The 19,916-nt window shown below is 42.7% G+C and overlaps 1 protein-coding gene across 2 annotated transcripts in view; it reads left to right on the forward strand.

The window, feature by feature from the left end:
• The first annotated feature begins 17,297 nt into the window (after positions 1-17,297).
• LOC115116791 (jun dimerization protein 2-like) overlaps positions 17,298-19,916 on the forward strand; it is a 33,466-nt gene continuing 30,847 nt past the window's right edge. The window contains exons 1-2 of one of the 2 annotated variants that reach the window (XM_029645270.2): positions 17,298-17,415; positions 19,838-19,884. The gene's annotated coding sequence lies outside the window, so the exon portion shown is untranslated. Of the gene's footprint in view, positions 17,416-19,837; positions 19,889-19,916 lie in introns of both variants that reach the window. The other variant, XM_029645269.2, reaches the window with a different exon arrangement.

The following is a 19,916-nucleotide window of genomic DNA, read 5'->3' on the forward strand; positions in this document are numbered from 1 at the left end:
AAGATATATAGATAGATAGATATATATATATATATGGAAGATGTATATGTATATATATATATATATATATATATATATATATATATGGAAGATGTATATATATATATATATGGAAGATATATAGATAGATAGATAGATAGATATATATATATATATATATATATATATATATATGGAAGATATATAGATAGATAGATATATATATATATATGGAAGATGTATATATATATATATATATATATATATATATATGGAAGATATATAGATAGATAGATATATATATATATATATGGAAGATGTATATATATATATATATATATATATATATATGGAAAGATATATAGATAGATAGATATATATATATATATATATATATGGAAGATGTATATATATATATATATGGAAGATATATAGATAGATAGATATATATATATATATATATGGAAGATATATAGATAGATAGATATATATATATATATATATATGGAAGATGTATATATATATATATGGAAGATATATAGATAGATAGATAGATAGATATATATATATATATATATATATATATATGGAAGATGTATATATATTGGTGCACCTGTGAGGGCTGTTCACGCTCTTGAAAAAGATATCTATTGTTGTCCTTGTATCAAAATTAAATGCATGCAAAATCATACCATTTGATTAAAAAGGGGTGCTATATCTTTGTTTTCCCATCCGTAAATATAAACGTGAAACTAGACTGTGGTTTGTGAGGATACTGATATCAGATTGTGTCTTATTAACAGGTGAAATTACAGTTTGAGTAATGTGGACATCATTTTACTGTAAAGTGACATTTCTTTCTGGTTTTCCATGAAGACACAGCACCTTGTATTTTATCAAGATGTATTTTATGACATAGTTTATTTTTTTACCTTAAAAAGTTTTGACTAATTGTTGGTAAGATGCAAAAAAAAATAGAACACAGACAAATAAAATAATAAAACTGGTTGTTTGGACCCTGTATGCGGACTGTTTGCTTTGAGGGAGTTGTATAAATGTACCGTCTATAAATCCACCTTAAATCTACTTTACAATGACGGCCTAGGAACAGTGGGTTAACTTCCTTGATCAGGGGCAGAACGACAAATGTGTACCTTGTCAGCTCTGGGATTCAAGATCATGCAACCTTTCAGTTACTAGTCCAAAGCTCTAACCACTAGGCTACCTGCCACCCATCCACTCTAACCACTAGGCTACCTGCCACCCATCCACTCTAACCACTAGGCTACCTGCCACCTCTACACTCTAACCACTAGGCTACCTGCCACTCCTCCACTCTAACCACTAGGCTACCTGCCACCCATCCACTCTAACCACTAGGCTACCTGCCACCCCTCCACTCTAACCACTAGGCTACCTGCCACCCATCCACTCTAACCACTAGGCTACCTGCCACCCCTCCACTCTAACCACTCTAACCACTAGGCTACCCTGCCGCCCCTCCACTCTAACCACTAGGCTACCTGCCGCCCCTCCACTCTAACCACTAGGCTACCTGCCACCTCTACACTCTAATCACTAGGCTACCTGCCACCCCTCCACTCTAACCCCTAGGCTACCCTGCCACCCTCCACTCTAACCACTAGGCTACCTGCCACCCCTCCACTCTAACCACTAGGCTACCTGCCGCCCCTCCACTCTAACCACTAGGCTACCTGCCGCCCCTCCACTCTAACCACTAGGCTACCTGCCACCCCTCCACTCTAACCACTAGGCTACCTGCCGCCCCTCCACTCTAACCACTAGGCTAGCTGCCACCCCTCCACTCTAACCACTAGGTTACCTGCCGCCCCTCCACTCTAACCACTAGGCTACCTGCCACCCATCCACTCTAACCACTAGGCTACCTGCCACCCCTCCACTCTAACCACTCTAACCACTAGGCTACCCTGCCGCCCCTCCACTCTAACCACTAGGCTACCTGCCGCCCCTCCACTCTAACCACTAGGCTACCTGCCACCTCTACACTCTAACCACTAGGCTACCTGCCACCCCTCCACTCTAACCCCTAGGCTACCCTGCCACCCTCCACTCTAACCACTAGGCTACCTGCCACCCCTCCACTCTAACCACTAGGCTACCTGCCGCCCCTCCACTCTAACCACTAGGCTACCTGCCGCCCCTCCACTCTAACCACTAGGCTACCTGCCACCCCCCCACTCTAACCACTAGGCTACCTGCCGCCCCTCCACTCTAACCACTAGGCTACCTGCCACCCCTCCACTCTAACCACTAGGTTACCTGCCGCCCCTCCACTCTAACCACTAGGCTACCTGCCACCCCTCCACTCTAACCACTAGGCTACCTGCCGCCCCTCCACTCTAACCACTAGGCTACCTGCCACCCCTCCACTCTAACCACTAGGCTACCTGCCGCCCCTCCACTCTAACCACTAGGCTACCTGCCGCCCCTCCACTCTAACCACTAGGCTACCTGCCTCCCCTACACTCTAACCACTAGGCTACCTGCCACCCCTCCACTCTAACCACTAGGCTACCTGCCGCCCCTCCACTCTAACCACTAGGCTACCTGCCGCCCCTCCACTCTAACCACTAGGCTACCTGCCGCCCCTCCACTCTAACCACTAGGCTACCTGCCGCCCCTCCACTCTAACCACTAGGCTACCTGCCACCCCTCCACTCTAACCACTAGGCTACCCTGCCACCCTCCACTCTAACCACTAGGCTACCTGCCGCCCCTCCACTCTAACCACTAGGCTACCTGCCGCCCCTCCACTCTAACCACTAGGCTACCTGCCGCCCCTCCACTCTAACCACTAGGCTACCTGCCGCCCCTCCATTCTAACCACTAGGCTACCTGCCGCCCCTCCATTCTAACCACTAGGCTACCTGCCACCCCTCCACTCTAACCACTAGGCTACCTGCCGCCGCTCCACTCTAACCACTAGGCTACCTGCCGCCCCTCCACTCTAACCACTAGGCTACCTGCCACCCCTCCACTCTAACCACTAGGCTACCTGCCGCCCCTCCACTCTAACCACTAGGCTACCTGCCGCCCCTCCACTCTAACCACTAGGCTACCCTGCCACCCCTCCACTCTAACCACTAGGCTACCCTGCCACCCCTCCACTCTAACCACTAGGCTACCCTGTCACCCCTCCACTCTAACCACTAGGCTACCTGCCACCCCTCCACTCTAACCACTAGGCTACCTGCCGCCCCTCCACTCTAACCACTAGGCTACCTGCCGCCCCTCCACTCTAACCACTAGGCTACCTGCCGCCCATCCACTCTAACCACTAGGCTACCTGCCCCCCTACACTCTAACCACTAGGCTACCTGCCACCCCTCCACTCTAACCACTAGGCTACCTGCCACCCCTCCACTCTAACCACTAGGCTACCTGCCCCCCTACACTCTAACCACTAGGCTACCTGCCACCCCTCCACTCTAACCACTAGGCTACCTGCCCCCCTACACTCTAACCACTAGACTACCTGCCACCCCACAAATATGCTAATTTCCTTTGCATTTTTTCCAGTTTCTGTTTTAGAAAAAAAAAGTAGAAAGTATCCAATAACACAAACATTTACATATGAAAAGAGAGATGATATCATCATAAAGCAATAGCAATTAAGATCATAAAGGGGTAAACCTTACCTTAAATTGAGGATATCTTTACATTTTTCAGTTAAGTGCCTGCACCTGCTGCTGTTGTCTCAAATTCAGTTGGGCAGTTAGGTTTCCTGCAAGACCCCCTCCCAAAGAACTAAAGAGGTTCCTTGATTAACTACACCTCATATGGTGTTATTGGAAGAACCTTTGGTAGGCATTTTTTTCCTTCAGTAGCAACAACCATAAGGTTCTTCAAGGAATTTTAAGATGCTAAGAAGAACCGTTGTTGATCCCGCCTCATTTTTGGAGCTAGCTACATGCCAATGATTTGTTTAGCATAGCAACGTTGAATGAATAGAACGATTAGAATTAATGACTGGGTCAAACTATTTAAGTGATAATGCCCGAGAAGCCGATGTTTGGAGGATGTATTTGCACGGCCGTTGTTAGGCCCGAGGACCGGCAAATCATGCCACTATATCCTCCAAACACCGGCTTTGAGGGCATTATCACTTTTATACAACGGGTTACCAACACATTCAAATAATGATTGACACATTTGAATTAAAAACGTTATTTTGATTAATTTATTCGTACTAATTCATCCTTCCACAAGATATAGTCCCGGCACAAATCTAGGGTTGCGGCCCAAGCCCGCTGGTCGTTCAGTCTTTTTGTTCTGTATCTATGGGATGCGACCCAGTCGTTCACTCAATTTTATTCTGTATCTGGCTGGCAACGTTCTTGTCCCTTGCTTACTAGCTAGCCAACTACGAATAATTTACAGTCATGTCAAAAAGTGCAGCCAGAATAACAGCAAAGTAGCCTGCCTGCCTAATCCTGAAATGTTCATTACTATGGGAAAAGCTGGAGATGGAATTTGAATATTGAAACAATGTTGCAAATGTCAGAGAGGCAGACTGCAAAAGGTTTATACACATCTGTACTGTTGAAAGCTACATGTTAGTCTAAAAGAAATGTGAGATAATGTCTAGATGCTTTTTATAGTGGAGATCACGGTTATAACTTGCCTGGGTTGATGAGACAGTGGATTGTGCAGTCAGATGGAACAGAGTAAATACGCATTTTAACTTCATAGATTTATCCGGTGGTTATTTGTGTAATAGAAAGGGCTAGAATGCGGGTTTAACCAATCAGCATTCAGGATTACACCCACCCCTTGTGGAAAATGAAATAACTAAGACCAGACCGTTTGGGTAGCAATTTCAGAATACAAAATACTAATTTACTCGTGAAAATAATACTTTTAAAAAATCAATATGATGACAACCTCGAACAAGGGAATAATCGTGACAACTCCATCCAAGGGATGCATCCCAGCCCTTCCCTTCGTCTCGGGCCTCAGAACAGCCCTTGTCGGGAGTTGTCAACCTATATATAATTCCCGGGTTCTCAGGTATTATTGCTTAAATATACCATTGACATATCTTTTTGTTTACTATTTTAATGGAATACATTACATTCGTATGTATAGGCTATTGTTTAGGTCGTGAATAATGATATTTGAACCAAAATAGACCATGATAGGCATTTGAAAAGCCTACAGCTATGTCAAATGCTCTTTCCATAAATTGTTCTAGTCTTGAACTTTATAAATTAATGTCATCAAGGACAGACTTTTTAACGAGGGCTTTTTAATGATGGCGAAACAACAAGATCACGTTAAGTATTTATGATCGTGCCAATATTCTCACCGTCAAGGCAAAAGCAGAAATGCACACAGCACAAAGCGTGCCGGGTTCGGCTAGAAGGGATACTGCTTTAGTCAACATTTTCTTTTGGCAGCCGGTTAGGATAATTAACATAGCAAATTAGGAGAATTGGGTTAGGTTTAGGGTTAGCTAAAACGCAAAAACAAATAAACTTTCGACGTTAATTTGACAAAAAAAAAACTCTATTCCCCCATCTAGGCATGACAAGTGTGCCAGTTGCAGTATTTTTTTACGTCACGACGTGTTTGCACTGGACGCGATTGCGTTGCACTTCCATGTCCATATTTGGAGAGTTCAGATGTTTTGTTTCCATGGAGACGCGATGGAGAGGTGTTGGGTTTCGAGCTGGAAGATTTTCCCGGGAAAAAAAGACAAGACTAGGCAGTGCAGAGGCAGAGCGAGTGGAACCCGAGAGAACCGTTGTTGTCGAGAAACAAACAGTCCTTCGCTCCAAGAATTCCATCGTAATAGTGTGCTCTTTCAAATGAATATTACATTGCCAGTTGTCATGCTGTGCACGTTTATTATCGGCTTATCATCTTGTCTATGCAAACAGCCTGCTGCTCGCTCCTACCCATGCCTATTCTAGTCTTGATGCTAGAATATAATAGCCTATTCAGTTCTAAAATTGCCTCAGAATTGCCACTTGGCTTGCCATGTAGCCTACAGACAGCATAAGAAAGATAACAGGACTTTTTTTTCATAAATAAAAGGAATGCATATTTCTGCCTAATATATTGTAGCGACCCGCACAGACAGCTGTGTGTTATGTGCTAGGCTAGGAGGTGGTTGTGTTGTACTGACCAGTACCCGGTGTTCGCGGGGTCCGACATGTCAATCAACCTGCTATCTGCCAATCACGGGAATGCCTGGAATGTTCTGATGCCGGGCATCCTGGTGGTTGGCGGAGTGGCGTGGAGGGGGGTTGGGCATTGGAAGTTAAGACCAGGTTCAGCCTTTGTTCTCTCTCTTACATCTGGGCTTCACAAGAGAAGGTCACGATTGGCTTGTGGGTTATCTGTCATCTATTTGGCGTGTGCTACGGCCCAAACAGTAGCCTGTGTAAAGTTGGTTCAATAAACCGTCAATTCGCAAACTAAAGCCTCTGTCTGGACAATTGTTCATTTATGATCTAGTCAGGTCATTACAATATTGTATTCATGTGTACATAGAGTAAAATGGTATTTGTGCCAGGAGACTGTCATGCTGTACACGAAATCTTGCTGACCTGAGAAATTATTCAATAGAGTGACAAGACTTCCATCTTTAATCATCATGTTGCTGTAGCCCATTCCAGTGGCAAACATCTCCCTGTATGTAGGATTGGAGATGTATTTCCTCTGCGAAAAAATGATGTGTATGAGGTAGGCTATATGCCATTGTGTGTGTGTGTGTAAGTGAAGGGTACTTGTGTGAGCGTGGGCATTTTCTCATTCAGTTAGCCTCATATGTGAGCAGTAGAGGGAGCTGTAAAAGAGGAGATTCTCTCTTGACATTCACATTCTGTGCATGTTCTTAGGCCTGTCTAATCAGGAGGCCTTACGTAAACCTGAACCAAAACGAAAACCTAACCGCCAAATTACACTGACTGTACAAAACAATAAGAACACCTGCTCTTTCCATAACTGACCAGGTGAATCCAGGTGAAAGCTATGATCCCTTGTTGATGTCACTTGTTACATCGACTTCATTCAGTGTAGATGACAGGGATAAATAAGGCTTTTTAAGCCTTGACACAATACAGCCCCATAGTGGAGGTGTCATAATACCCATAAAACCTAGTGGTCAAACAAGGAAATTGTTCCAATCGCCCCCCCCCCCCCCACAATTCATATTTCCCACAGGGGAATTTTTTTAATTTTTAGAAACTCTTAAAATAAGGGTCGTGTTTCCTGTAGACAAACATATTGTTAAAAGTCACCTTGTCCTAGAGAGATTTACACAGTAATCAATATGTCATGCGAGGGTGAGCCTACAGGGTGAGCCTACAGGGTGAGCCTGTAGACAAACATATTGTTAAAAGTCACCTTGTCCTAGAGAGATTTACACAGTAATCAATATGTCACGCCAGGGTGAGCCTACACGAAACACAGCCCTTATTTTAAGTGTAGTTGTTCCTAGATTTTTCCACTTCACAATAACAATACTTACAGTTGACCAGGGCAGACATTTAACAAACTGACTTGTTGGGAAGGTGGCATCCTATGATGGTGTCACGTTGAAAGTCACTGAGGTCTTCAGTAAGGTCATTCTACTGCCAATGTTTGTCTATGGAGATTGCTTGGCTGTATGCTGAATTTTATACACCCGTCAGCAGAGGGTGTGGCTGAAATAGCCAAATCCACTCATTTGAAGGGGTGTCCACATGCTTTATATGTATATAGTGTACCTCTTAAATGGAACTAACTGCAATTGAAAATGTTATCTATTTCATCTCCAAAAAAGTAATAATGCTGCAAACTTCAACAAACGTAACAATTTCACCTTTCAGGCAAAAAAAAAGTGTTATAAATTGCTGAGGTGTAGTCACTTACTGTACACAGCACAAAAATGATAAAACATGATAGGATGCTATATTATCCTTCCATTCAATGCTGTATTCTATATTATCCTTCCATTCAATGCAGTATTCTATATTATCCTTCCATTCAATACAGTATTCTATATTATCCTTCCATTCAATGCAGTATTCTATATTATCCTTCCATTCAATACAGTATTCTATATTATCCTTCCATTCAATACAGTATTCTATATTATCCTTCCATTCAATGCAGTATTCTATATTATCCTTCCATTCAATGCAGTATTCTATATTATCCTTCCATTCAATACAGTATTCTATTACATTTACATTACATTTAAGTCATTTAGCAGACGCTCTTATCCAGAGCGACTTACAAATTGGTGCATTCACCTTATGACCTCCAGTGGAACAGTAGTGCATCTAAATCTTTTCAGGGGGAGGGGGGGTGAGAGGGATTACTTTATCCTATCCTAGGTATTCCTTAAAGAGGTGGGGTTTCAGGTGTCTCCGGAAGGTGGTGATTGACTCCGCTGTCCTGGCGTCGTGAGGGAGTTTGTTCCACCATTGGGGGGCCAGAGCAGCGAACAGTTTTGACTGGGCTGAGCGGGAACTGTACTTCCTCAGTGGTAGGGAGGCGAGCAGGCCAGAGGTGGATGAACGCAGTGCCCTTGTTTGGGTGTAGGGCCTGATCAGAGCCTGGAGGTACTGAGGTGCCGTTCCCCTCACAGCTCCGTAGGCAAGCACCATGGTCTTGTAGCGGATGCGAGCTTCAACTGGAAGCCAGTGGAGGGAGCGGAGGAGCGGGGTGACGTGAGAGAACTTGGGAAGGTTGAACACCAGACGGGCTGCGGCGTTCTGGATGAGTTGTAGGGGTTTAATGGCACAGGCAGGGAGCCCAGCCAACAGCGAGTTGCAGTAATCCAGACGGGAGATGACAAGTGCCTGGATTAGGACCTGCGCCGCTTCCTGTGTGAGGCAGGGTCGTACTCTGCGGATGTTGTAGAGCATGAACCTACAGGAACGGGCCACCGCCTTGATGTTAGTTGAGAACGACAGGGTGTTGTCCAGGATCACGCCAAGGTTCTTAGCGCTCTGGGAGGAGGACACAATGGAGTTGTCAACCGTGATGGCGAGATCATGGAACGGGCAGTCCTTCCCCGGGAGGAAGAGCAGCTCCGTCTTGCCGAGGTTCAGCTTGAGGTGGTGATCCGTCATCCACACGGATATGTCTGCCAGACATGCAGAGATGCGATTCGCCACCTGGTCATCAGAAGGGGGAAAGGAGAAGATTAATTGTGTGTCGTCTGCATAGCAATGATAGGAGAGACCATGTGAGGTTATGACAGAGCCAAGTGACTTGGTGTATAGCGAGAATAGGAGAGGGCCTAGAACAGAGCCCTGGGGGACACCAGTGGTGAGAGCACGTGGTGTGGAGACGGATTCTCGCCACGCCACCTGGTAGGAGCGACCTGTCAGGTAGGACGCAATCCAAGCGTGGGCCGCGCCGGAGATGCCCAACTCGGAGAGGGTGGAGAGGAGGATCTGATGGTTCACAGTATCGAAGGCAGCCGATAGGTCTAGAAGGATGAGAGCAGAGGAGAGAGAGTTAGCTTTAGCAGTGCGGAGCGCCTCCGTGATACAGAGAAGAGCAGTCTCAGTTGAATGACTAGTCTTGAAACCTGACTGATTTGGATCAAGAAGGTCATTCTGAGAGAGATAGCGGGAGAGCTGGCCAAGGACGGCACGTTCAAGAGTTTTGGAGAGAAAAGAAAGAAGGGATACTGGTCTGTAGTTGTTGACATCGGAGGGATCGAGTGTAGGTTTTTTCAGAAGGGGTGCAACTCTCGCTCTCTTGAAGACGGAAGGGACGTAGCCAGCGGTCAGGGATGAGTTGATGAGCGAGGTGAGGTAAGGGAGGAGGTCTCCGGAAATGGTCTGGAGAAGAGAGGAGGGGATAGGGTCAAGCGGGCAGGTTGTAGGGCGGCCGGCCGTCACAAGACGCGAGATTTCATCTGGAGAGAGAGGGAGAAAGAGGTCAGAGCACAGGGTAGGGCAGTGTGAGCAGAACCAGCGGTGTCGTTTGACTTAGCAAACGAGGATCGGATGTCGTCGACCTTCTTTTCAAAATGGTTGACGAAGTCATCTGCAGAGAGGGAGGAGGGGGGGGGAGGGGGAGGAGGATTCAGGAGGGAGGAGAAGGTTGCAAAGAGCTTCCTAGGGTTAGAGGCAGATGCTTGGAATTTAGAGTGGTAGAAAGTGGCTTTAGCAGCAGAGAGAGAAGAGGAAAATGTAGAGAGGAGGGAGTGAAAGGATGTCAGGTCCGCAGGGAGGCGAGTTTTCCTCCATTTCCGCTCGGCTGCCCGGAGCCCTGTTCTGTGAGCTCGCAATGAGTCGTCGAGCCACGGAGCGGGAGGGGAGGACCGAGCCGGCCTGGAGGATAGGGGACATAGAGAGTCAAAGGATGCAGAAATTCCATTCAATACAGTATTCTATATTATCCTTCCATTCAATACAGTATTCTATATTATCCTTCCATACAATACAGTATTGTATATTATGTTTCCTTCCATTCAATACAGTATTCTATATTATCCTTCCATTCAATACAGTATTCTATATTATCCTTCCATTCAATGCAGTATTCTATATTATCCTTCCATTCAATACAGTATTCTATATTATCCTTCCATACAATACAGTATTGTATATTATGTTTCCTTCCATTCAATACAATATTGTATATTATCCTTCCATTCAATACAGTATTCTGTATTTTCCGTCCATTCAATACAGTATTCTATATTATCCTTCCATACGATACCGTATTCTATATTATCCTTCCATACAATACAATACACTATTGTATATTATGTTTCCTTCCATTCAATACAGTATTCTATATTATCCTTCCATTCGATACAGTATTCTATATTATCCTTCCATTCAATACAGTATTCTATATTATCCTTCCATTCAATACAGTATTCTATATTATCCTTCCATTCAATACAGTATTCTATATTATCCTTCCATTCAATATAGTATTGTATATTATCCTTCCATACGATGCAGTATTGTATATTATGTTTCCTTCCATATGATGCAGTATTCTATATTATCCTTCCATACGATACAGTATTGTATATTATGTTTCCTTCCATATGATGCAGTATTCTATATTATCCTTCCATACGATGCAGTATTGTATATTATCCTTCCATACGATGCAGTATTCTATATTATCCTTCCATATGATACAGTATTGTATATTATGTTTCCTTCCATATGATACAGTATTCTATATTATCCTTCCATACGATACAGTATTGTATATTATGTTTCCTTCCATACGATGCAGTATTCTATATTATCCTTCCATACGATACAATACACTATTGTATATTATCCTTCCATTCAATACAGTATTCTATATTATCCTTCCATACGATACAATACAGTATTCTATATTATCCTTCCATTCAATACAGTATTCTGTATTATCCTTCCATTCAATACAGTATTCTATATTATCCTTCCATTCAATACAGTATTCTATATTATCCTTCCATTCAATACAGTATTCCGTATTATCCTTCCATTCAATACAGTATTCTATATTATCCTTCCATTCAATACAGTATTCTGTATGGTGATGTGTCCCTTTTGTTTCAATATGTTCCCTCATACAATAACCTGATGGGTATTTTTCGCATGGTGTCTCTTATGTTAAAAGGAGTCCACAAAACAAAACGTAGGCCTACATTTGTATACATTGATACCTATGCTTCATAAAGCATCTTTGAAACAGTTTTCTATGTACTATATAGATATATATATATATTACAAATATATCAAAGACATTTCAGGGGCTATTTCCAGGTGGAAATGTTACATAATGTGTGTTACATAATGCACCTGGAATTCCATACAGGCCTCTCAGTAGTTTCAGACTCGTCTTACATACAGTCCTATCTCACTGGAAGAGGGTGTTCATTATTCCTACGGGTACGATCTCCCCCTCCTATTCCTCATGATCAGTCTCCTATCCCCTCCTCTCATAAGGATGTGCTATATTTACAGGGACAAGTTTGGAAGGCATCGTCACCTGACGCCGGTGACGCCACAGCTCTGAGAACATGGGGGGGGGGGGGGGGGGCAACCTGGTGTTGTTGGTGGAATTAGTGTGTATATGGAATCAGATGATCGTAAGCACAGAGCAATAGACTAGAATATCTTCGTTGTCGTAATGTCACGCACTGGCCATAGAGAGGCTTTTATTCTCTATTTTGGTTAGGCCAGGGTGTGACTAGGGTGGGAATTCTAGTCTCTTCATTTCTATGTTTTCTATTTCTTTGTGTTTGGCACGGGTGTGGTTCTCAATCAGAGGCAGCTGTCTATCGTTGTCTCTGATTGAGAACCATACTTAGGCAGCCTGGTTGTCTCTGATTGAGAACCATACTTAGGCAGCCTGGTTGTCCCTGATTGAGAACCATACTTAGGCAGCCTGGTTGTCTCTGATTGAGAACCATACTTAGGCAGCCTGGTTGTCTCTGATTGAGAACCATACTTAGGCAGCCTGGTTGTCTCTGATTGAGAACCATACTTAGGCAGCCTGGTTGTCTCTGATTGAGAACCATACTTAGGCAGCCTGGTTGTCTCTGATTGAGAACCATACTTAGGCAGCCTGGTTGTCTCTGATTGAGAACCATACTTAGGCAGCCTGGTTGTCTCTGATTGAGAACCATACTTAGGCAGCCTGGTTGTCTCTGATTGAGAACCATACTTAGGCAGCCTTTTCACCCCACGTGGGTTTATGGGTAGTTGTTTTCTGTATCGTTTTAGTTACCTTACAGAACTGGTCGTTTCTGGCTTTGTTATTTTTTGTTCTGGTGTTCAGATTTTTAATAAATATCATGAACACGGTACCTCGCTGCCCTTTGGTCCACTCTTTCTTCAGACGAGCGTTACACGTAACCCTTTTTTCTGTATCCCAGTTACACCTCTGAGGACATATGTATGCCCCCCCCCCATTAAATCAAAGCATCAGTTGACTGTTAGGAGACTTATAGGCCAGATAGGTGGATGGGAGAAACATGGCCGTCTGTTTCTCCCAGTATCGTAGCCACGGTAACTATCTAACCTGTTGAATAGATTCTGATCAGGGACTTAACATGTTTGAGGGGGGGACGGGTGGTCAAATTCAGATATTTTTTCCATTTATTCTGATCACATCTATATTTCTATCCTTTTAATTAACGTGTGAAATTGAAGGAGAACGTGCCCTTGAATCCTTGATCGGTTTCCAACTTCTTAACTACTTTTTGGACGACTGTTATCCAAATACTTAGTGTCTCAGTTCCTTAATATTAGATTAGATTTAAAACATTTCTCACCGTGTAACTTCTACAAAATGGTCAGATATGGAACTGCTGTTAATATAATGCCAGACAGAGACTGAAATAACTGTGAAGACAGACAGATGTGTTGACGTGATTGACAAGACTGTCTGGTAATTCTTCTAAAGGGAGAAAAAGGAAGGAAGGATTATTATGGAAGATATGATGTCCATCTGTCTGATGATATCGATAGACAGACAAGTGAGTCAGAGAAGAGAAGTGTCTGGACTGGAGTTTTGCGTTATAGGACATTCCCCTCAGGATTATATACAGATACATATTGTAGGCCATATTGAATCTTTTCCATGGCTGTTTTGCATTAATGCAGCTTGCAGGAGTACAATATCCTATGCTGACTCATTTTTTTATTTGAGTCTGGGGTCAGGGGTCACATGCCTTGGACATAAACTTGGAACTATTACATGTTTTAGTAAATACTGTATAATAAAGAATATTTTATAAATGTAAATTAAAAGCCAGTTCATTAATAAAGGTACATTTCCTGAAGTAAACTGCCATTTCAATTTCTTATATTGATGTTACACTCCCACCCACACAGAATACACTGTTCCCTATATAGTGCACTAAATGTTTAAAAAAGCAGATATAGCAACACCTCGCAGCACAACGCCTCTCCCCTATTTGACCTAGATAGTTTGTGTGTATGTATTGATAAACCCCAGGAAGAGAATCTGCTGTTATAGTTAATGAGGATCTTGATAAACCCCAGGAAGATAATTGCTTTTATCTGTTTTTTGAAACCAGGTTTGCTGTTTATTTGAACAATATGAGATGGAAGGAAGTTCCATGCAATAAGGGCTCTATATAATACTGTAAGCTGACTTGAATTTGTTCTGGATTTGGGGACTGTGAAAAGACCCCTGGTGGCATGTCTGGTGGGGTAAGTGTGTGTGTCAGAGCTGTGTGTGTGTCAGAGCTGTGTGTGTGTCAGAGCTGTGTGTGTGTCAGAGCTGTGTGTAAGTAGACTACGCAAACCATTTGGTCTGTCATTGTCTGCCACCCCCCCCCCCCCTCCAAAAGGACCACAATGGACATATTAAAGTTTCTAATAAAAAGAAGTGATGCAGTCAGTCTCTCCTCAACTCTTAACCAATAGAGACTGGGCATTGCATAGTATTTATATCAGCCCCTCTGATTATAATGAAGAGCAAGACGTGCCGCTCTGTTCTGTTCCAGCTGCAGCTTAACTAGGTCTTTCCCTTGCAGAACTGGACCACACGACTGGACAGTAATCAAGATGAGACAAAACCAGAGCCTGAGTTGGTCCAGAGTAGAGTGAGGGATGTAGGGTTCAGTTTGGGACGCAGGCTGGGCAATGATACTAAATGATAACACGTACGCCAGCCTTGATCATAGCTTTCTGCACTATCAAAGACCCAACACTTCTAAACTGGGCAAAGAAAAATGCAATATTTAAACACAGATTTTTATTTATGTCGTATTTTAGTTTTCAGCTCTGAATCCGTAATTGAATGAAAATGGTTCCAGTAATGTTTCTGGTTTTGCAAGAGATGAGAGAATCTCTCGACACGGGTTCATATTACTTTGATTTGTCTCTACAGAGATTCAACAAATAATTGATATTAACTGGTGGAAATTTTTGGGGGGACTTCATTATGCTCAGAGTGGTATATTTTCACAGAAATGTCATTGTGAAAGGTTATTGTTTTTGTCGTACCCTAGGCCTTCTCTCCAGTGAGACCCCACAGTGCCAACTCGGCACACAGACCATGTAGTTTCCTCTACTGATTGCCATCTCTGTCTGTACTGCCTCCCTCCTCAGCCTCCCTCCTCATCCTCCCTCCTCATCCTCCCTCCTCAGCCTCCCTCCTCAGCCTCCCTCCTCAGCCTCCCTCCTCAGCCTCCCTCCTCATCCTCCCTCCTCAGCCTCCCTCCTCAGCCTCCCTCCTCAGCCTCCTATCGAGCAGGGGATCTGTTGAAAGTCTTTGTCCACGCAGGCAGGCAGGCAGGCAGGCAGACAGACAGACAGACAGACAGACAGACAGACAGACAGACAGACAGACAGAAAGAGACAGACAGACAGACAGACAGAGGAATCACAGAGCCTCAACTCTCTGCCTGCATCCATAATGGCACTCTATTCCCTATATAATGGCACCCTATTCCCTATATAATGGCACCCTATTCCCTATATAATGGCACCCTATTCCCTATATAATGGCACCCTATTCCCTACATAATAGCACCCTATTCCCTATATAATGGCACCCTATTCCCTATATAATGGCACCCTATTCCCTATATAATGGCACCCTATTCCCTACATAATAGCACCCTATTCCCTATATAATGGCACCCTATTCCCTACATAATAGCACCATATTCGCTACATAATGCACCCTATTCTCTACATAATAGCACCCTATTCTCTATATAATGGCACCCTATTCTCTATATAATTCACAACTGTTGACAAGAGCGTTATGTAGGGAATAGGGTGCCATTATGTAGGGAATAGGGTGCCATTATGTAGGGAATAGGGTGCCATTATGTAGAGAATAGGGTGCCATTATGTAGAGAATAGGGTGCCATTATGTAGGGAATAGGGTGCCATTATGTAGAGAATAGGGTGCCATTATGTAGAGAATAGGGTGCCATTTTTGACGCCACCGAGGAGTAAGCTAGAGCCAAACAGGGAGGATGTAGACTATAGCCTTTCTCTCTCTCTCTCTCTCTCTCTCTCTCTCTCTCTTTGTATCTCTTTACTCTCTCGCTCTGCCTCTCTCTATCTCTCTCTCTCTTTCTCTCCCGCTCTCTCTCTCATTCCCTCTCTCTCTCTCTCTCTCTCTCTCTTTCTCTCTCTCTCTCTCTCTCTTTCTCTCCCTCTCTCTCTCATTCCCTCTCTCTCTCTCTCTCTCTCTCTCTCTCTCTGTCTTTCTCTCTCAAAAAACCCACTCAGGACCCCATTGTGAAATGCCTCCAATCCACCTCGACTTGTCATCTGTGTTTGGAGAGAGACTGTGACGCATAGACCCGAACTTCCTCAGACCCCCCTCTCAGGAACTGGACGGTGAAACCAAATTAGAATCGCTAAAAAGAAACAGAGGGGATATTTGTGGTAACGCAGCGGTTCAGATAGAAGCGCAGCTGCTTATTCCTTCCAGGTGGACCACGGACGGTGGAGAGGGCATCATCGTGATCTTGTAGGACTGGCTGTCTATCAATTCAAGTACCCACCCATCTAATATATATTATCAAGACCCAGGCAGAAGTTTTTAAGTCATGTCTTACATACAAGTACACTGTTCTGGATAGAGATTATAAGGGATAAAAAAAAAATATATATATATATACATTTTTTTATTTTACCTTTATTTTACTAGGCAAGTCAGTTAAGAACAAATTCATCTGTTGATTACATTTACGTTGTATTTTGGAGACGCTTACAGTATCATAATTCATCTGAGAGAGCTGGCATACGGGGTTAGTTCGCTAACTGCTAACATGTCTCAGTTAGTTCGCTAACTGTCAGACCATGCTCATGTCTCAGTCACTGTACAGGTAGACAGAGAAAAGTGAAAAAGACTCCGACTATAGGGAGCTAACACTGAGAGAAATGTTCAGAATTCCAGTGCACCAAATAAGAGCAGCCTGTGCAACATACTGAACTGACTTTAAGATGAATTGACGGAGCATCCGATTACAACTCTAAATATATTAAATCGCTCTGTCGCTCTCCTTCTCTCTAGCACACGCGCGCGCACACACACACACGCACGCACGCACGCACACACACAAATAACTATTTTGTTTATGCATGTCATATTTATATTTATAAACAAATAAGACATGTATGTTTATAGCCACAACTTGGCGTGGATGCACTGGGTCTATCCAGTTTCCAAAACAGGCATCTGAAAGTTTCCTCACACCAGAATGTTGTGTGTGTTTTTTTGTTGGTTGCTAGGGGTGGAGCGTTTTATTCAGGCCTGCCTGTATTTCTATCCATGCGTCTGGGACAAGCAAGTTCCGCATTCCCGAACCCTCCCAGTTAGCGATCACTATTTAAACGGGCTGACGCAACGACTTTTAATATCAAAACCTATATCCGATTCACAAGTTACGGACACGTTATATCACCGCAGATTTTGGACCTAATACAGGTAAATTAACCTATTAACTTACAATTTCTGGTTTAAGTTACTAAACTTAGACGAACTCGATTAACTGTTTAGACATTATTTACACATGTTAAAGTTTTTCTAATAGTTTTAAACTTATGTTTTTGTGTTTCATGATCATTTTTATTTTTTACAATTGTATTATTTTACAACAAGGTTATTTGACTAGTTTCGGCTTGCGATAGTTTAATGCACTAGACCAGACGCATTATAAAATCACTTATATTGTAACTTTTTCTCATGGATTTTGCACAACAACCCTTTGTTGTTTTTATTGTTACAACTTCTTGATCAAACGGTACAAAGTAGCGAATGAATGTCGCTTGCAGCGTGCCTTGAACACTACTATAGAATATATTGTTACGATGTAAGGTGGTGAAAGTTCATATCAACCACAAGCAGTCCCCGCTGCGAGGTACCAACGTTATGTAACATTAAGTTTGCTATACACGCGACATTTGTGGTGCTATCAGCGGGATTTAGAACATAAAGCAGAATTGAGGGAAAACATTCTTTCGTATGAGGGGAGAACGTTTTGTTTTAGTTTTCTTTGTGATTTTATTTGTGTTGGAAAAAAAAGTATGTAAAATGCATAGTATTGTTTTTCATTGCTTTTTTAGGCTCCAGTCGCAGACTAGCAGCCCACTCAAGTTCACACAGACAGGCTGACATTTCCGTTTATGCATTTAGAAGCTAAATGTAAACTCACTGCCATGCTCGTGGCTAATAGCTCGATTATATGTTTATGATAAAATTATTATCATCTCATCATCACTCTTCTTCCTCATCTCCATCATCTTCATCATTTAGAAAGTTAATAATATACAGTAACAGTCAAAAGTTCAGACACACCTACTCATTCAAGGGTTTTTTCTTAATTTCTTGACTATTTTCCACATTGTAGAATAATAGTGAAGACATCACAACTATGAAATAACACATTTGGAACCAAAACAGTGTAAAAGAAGTCAAAATATATTTTACATTTGAGATTCATCAAAGTAGCCACTCTTTGCCTTGATGACAGTTTTGCACAAACTAGGCATTCTCTCAACCAGGTAGTCACCTGGAATGCATTTCAATTAACAGTTGTGCCTTGTTAAAAGTTAATTTGTGGAATTTCTTTCCTTCTTAATGCGTTTGAGCCAATCAGTTGTTTTGTGACAAGGTAGTGGTGGTATACAGAAGACAGCCCTATTTGGACAAAGACCAAGTCCATATTATGGCAAGAACAGCTCAAATAAGCAAATAGAAACAACAGTCCATCATTACTTTAAGACATGAAGGTCAGTCAATCTAGAACATTTCAATAACTTTGAAAGTTTCTCCAAGTGCAGTCGCAAAAACCATCAGCGATATGATGAAACTGGCTCTCATGAGGACCGCCACAGGAAAGGAAGACCCAGAGTTACCTCTGTTGCAGAGGATACGTTCATTAGAGTTACCAGCCTTAGAAATTACAGCCCAAATAAATGCTTCACAGAGTTCAAGTAATAGACACATCTCAACATCAACTGTTCAGAAGAGACTGCGTGAATCAGGCCGTTATGATCGAATTGCTGCAAAGAAACCACTACTCAAGGACACTAATAAGAATAATATACTTGCTTGGACCAAGAAACACGAGCAATGGACATTAAACCGGTGGAAATCTGTCCTTTGGTCTGATTTGTCCAAATTTGAGAGACGCAGAGTAGGTGAACGAATGATCTCTGCATATGTGTGGTTCCCACTGTGAAGCTTGGAGGAGGAGGAGGTGTGATGGTGTTGGGTTGCATTGCTGGTGACACTGTCTGTGATTTATTTAGAATTCAAGGCACACTTAACCAGCATGGCTACCACAACATTCTGCAGCGATACGTTGGCGCTTAGTGGGACTATCATTTGTTCTTCAACAAGACAATAATCCAAAATACACCTTCAGGCTGTGTAAGGGTTATTTGACCAATGACCTGGCCTCCACAATCACCGACATCAACCCAATTGAGATGGTTTGGGATGAGTTGGACCGCAGAGTGAAGGAAAAGCAGCCAACAAGTGCTCAGCATATGTGGGAACTCCTTCAAGACTGTTGGAAAAGCATTCCTCATGAAGCTGGTTGAGAGAATACCAAGAGTGTGCAAAGCTGTCATCAAGGCAAAGGGTGGCTACTTTGAAGAATATCAAATATAATTAAATTTTTAACATTTTTTGGTTACTACATGATTCCATATGTGTTATTTCATAGTTTTGATGTCTTCACTATTACTCTACAATGTAGAAAATAGTAAGAATAAAGAAAAACCCCTTGAATGAGTAGGTGTGTCCAAACTTTTGACTGGTACTGTATATCTGAAGCATGTTTCTTCTGTTTTGAAACATGTTATATGAGTTAAAATAACTATTATTCATATCTTCTGAACAGTGTCTAAAACCTACCACCACCACCAGAAGGGGATTGCAGTCCAACTTGTGAGTAAGTAGCCTATTCCATTATCATCGTC

Source organism: Oncorhynchus nerka, linkage group LG24 (genome assembly GCF_034236695.1).
Source record: "Oncorhynchus nerka isolate Pitt River linkage group LG24, Oner_Uvic_2.0, whole genome shotgun sequence".
Lineage (NCBI taxonomy): Eukaryota > Metazoa > Chordata > Actinopteri > Salmoniformes > Salmonidae > Oncorhynchus > Oncorhynchus nerka.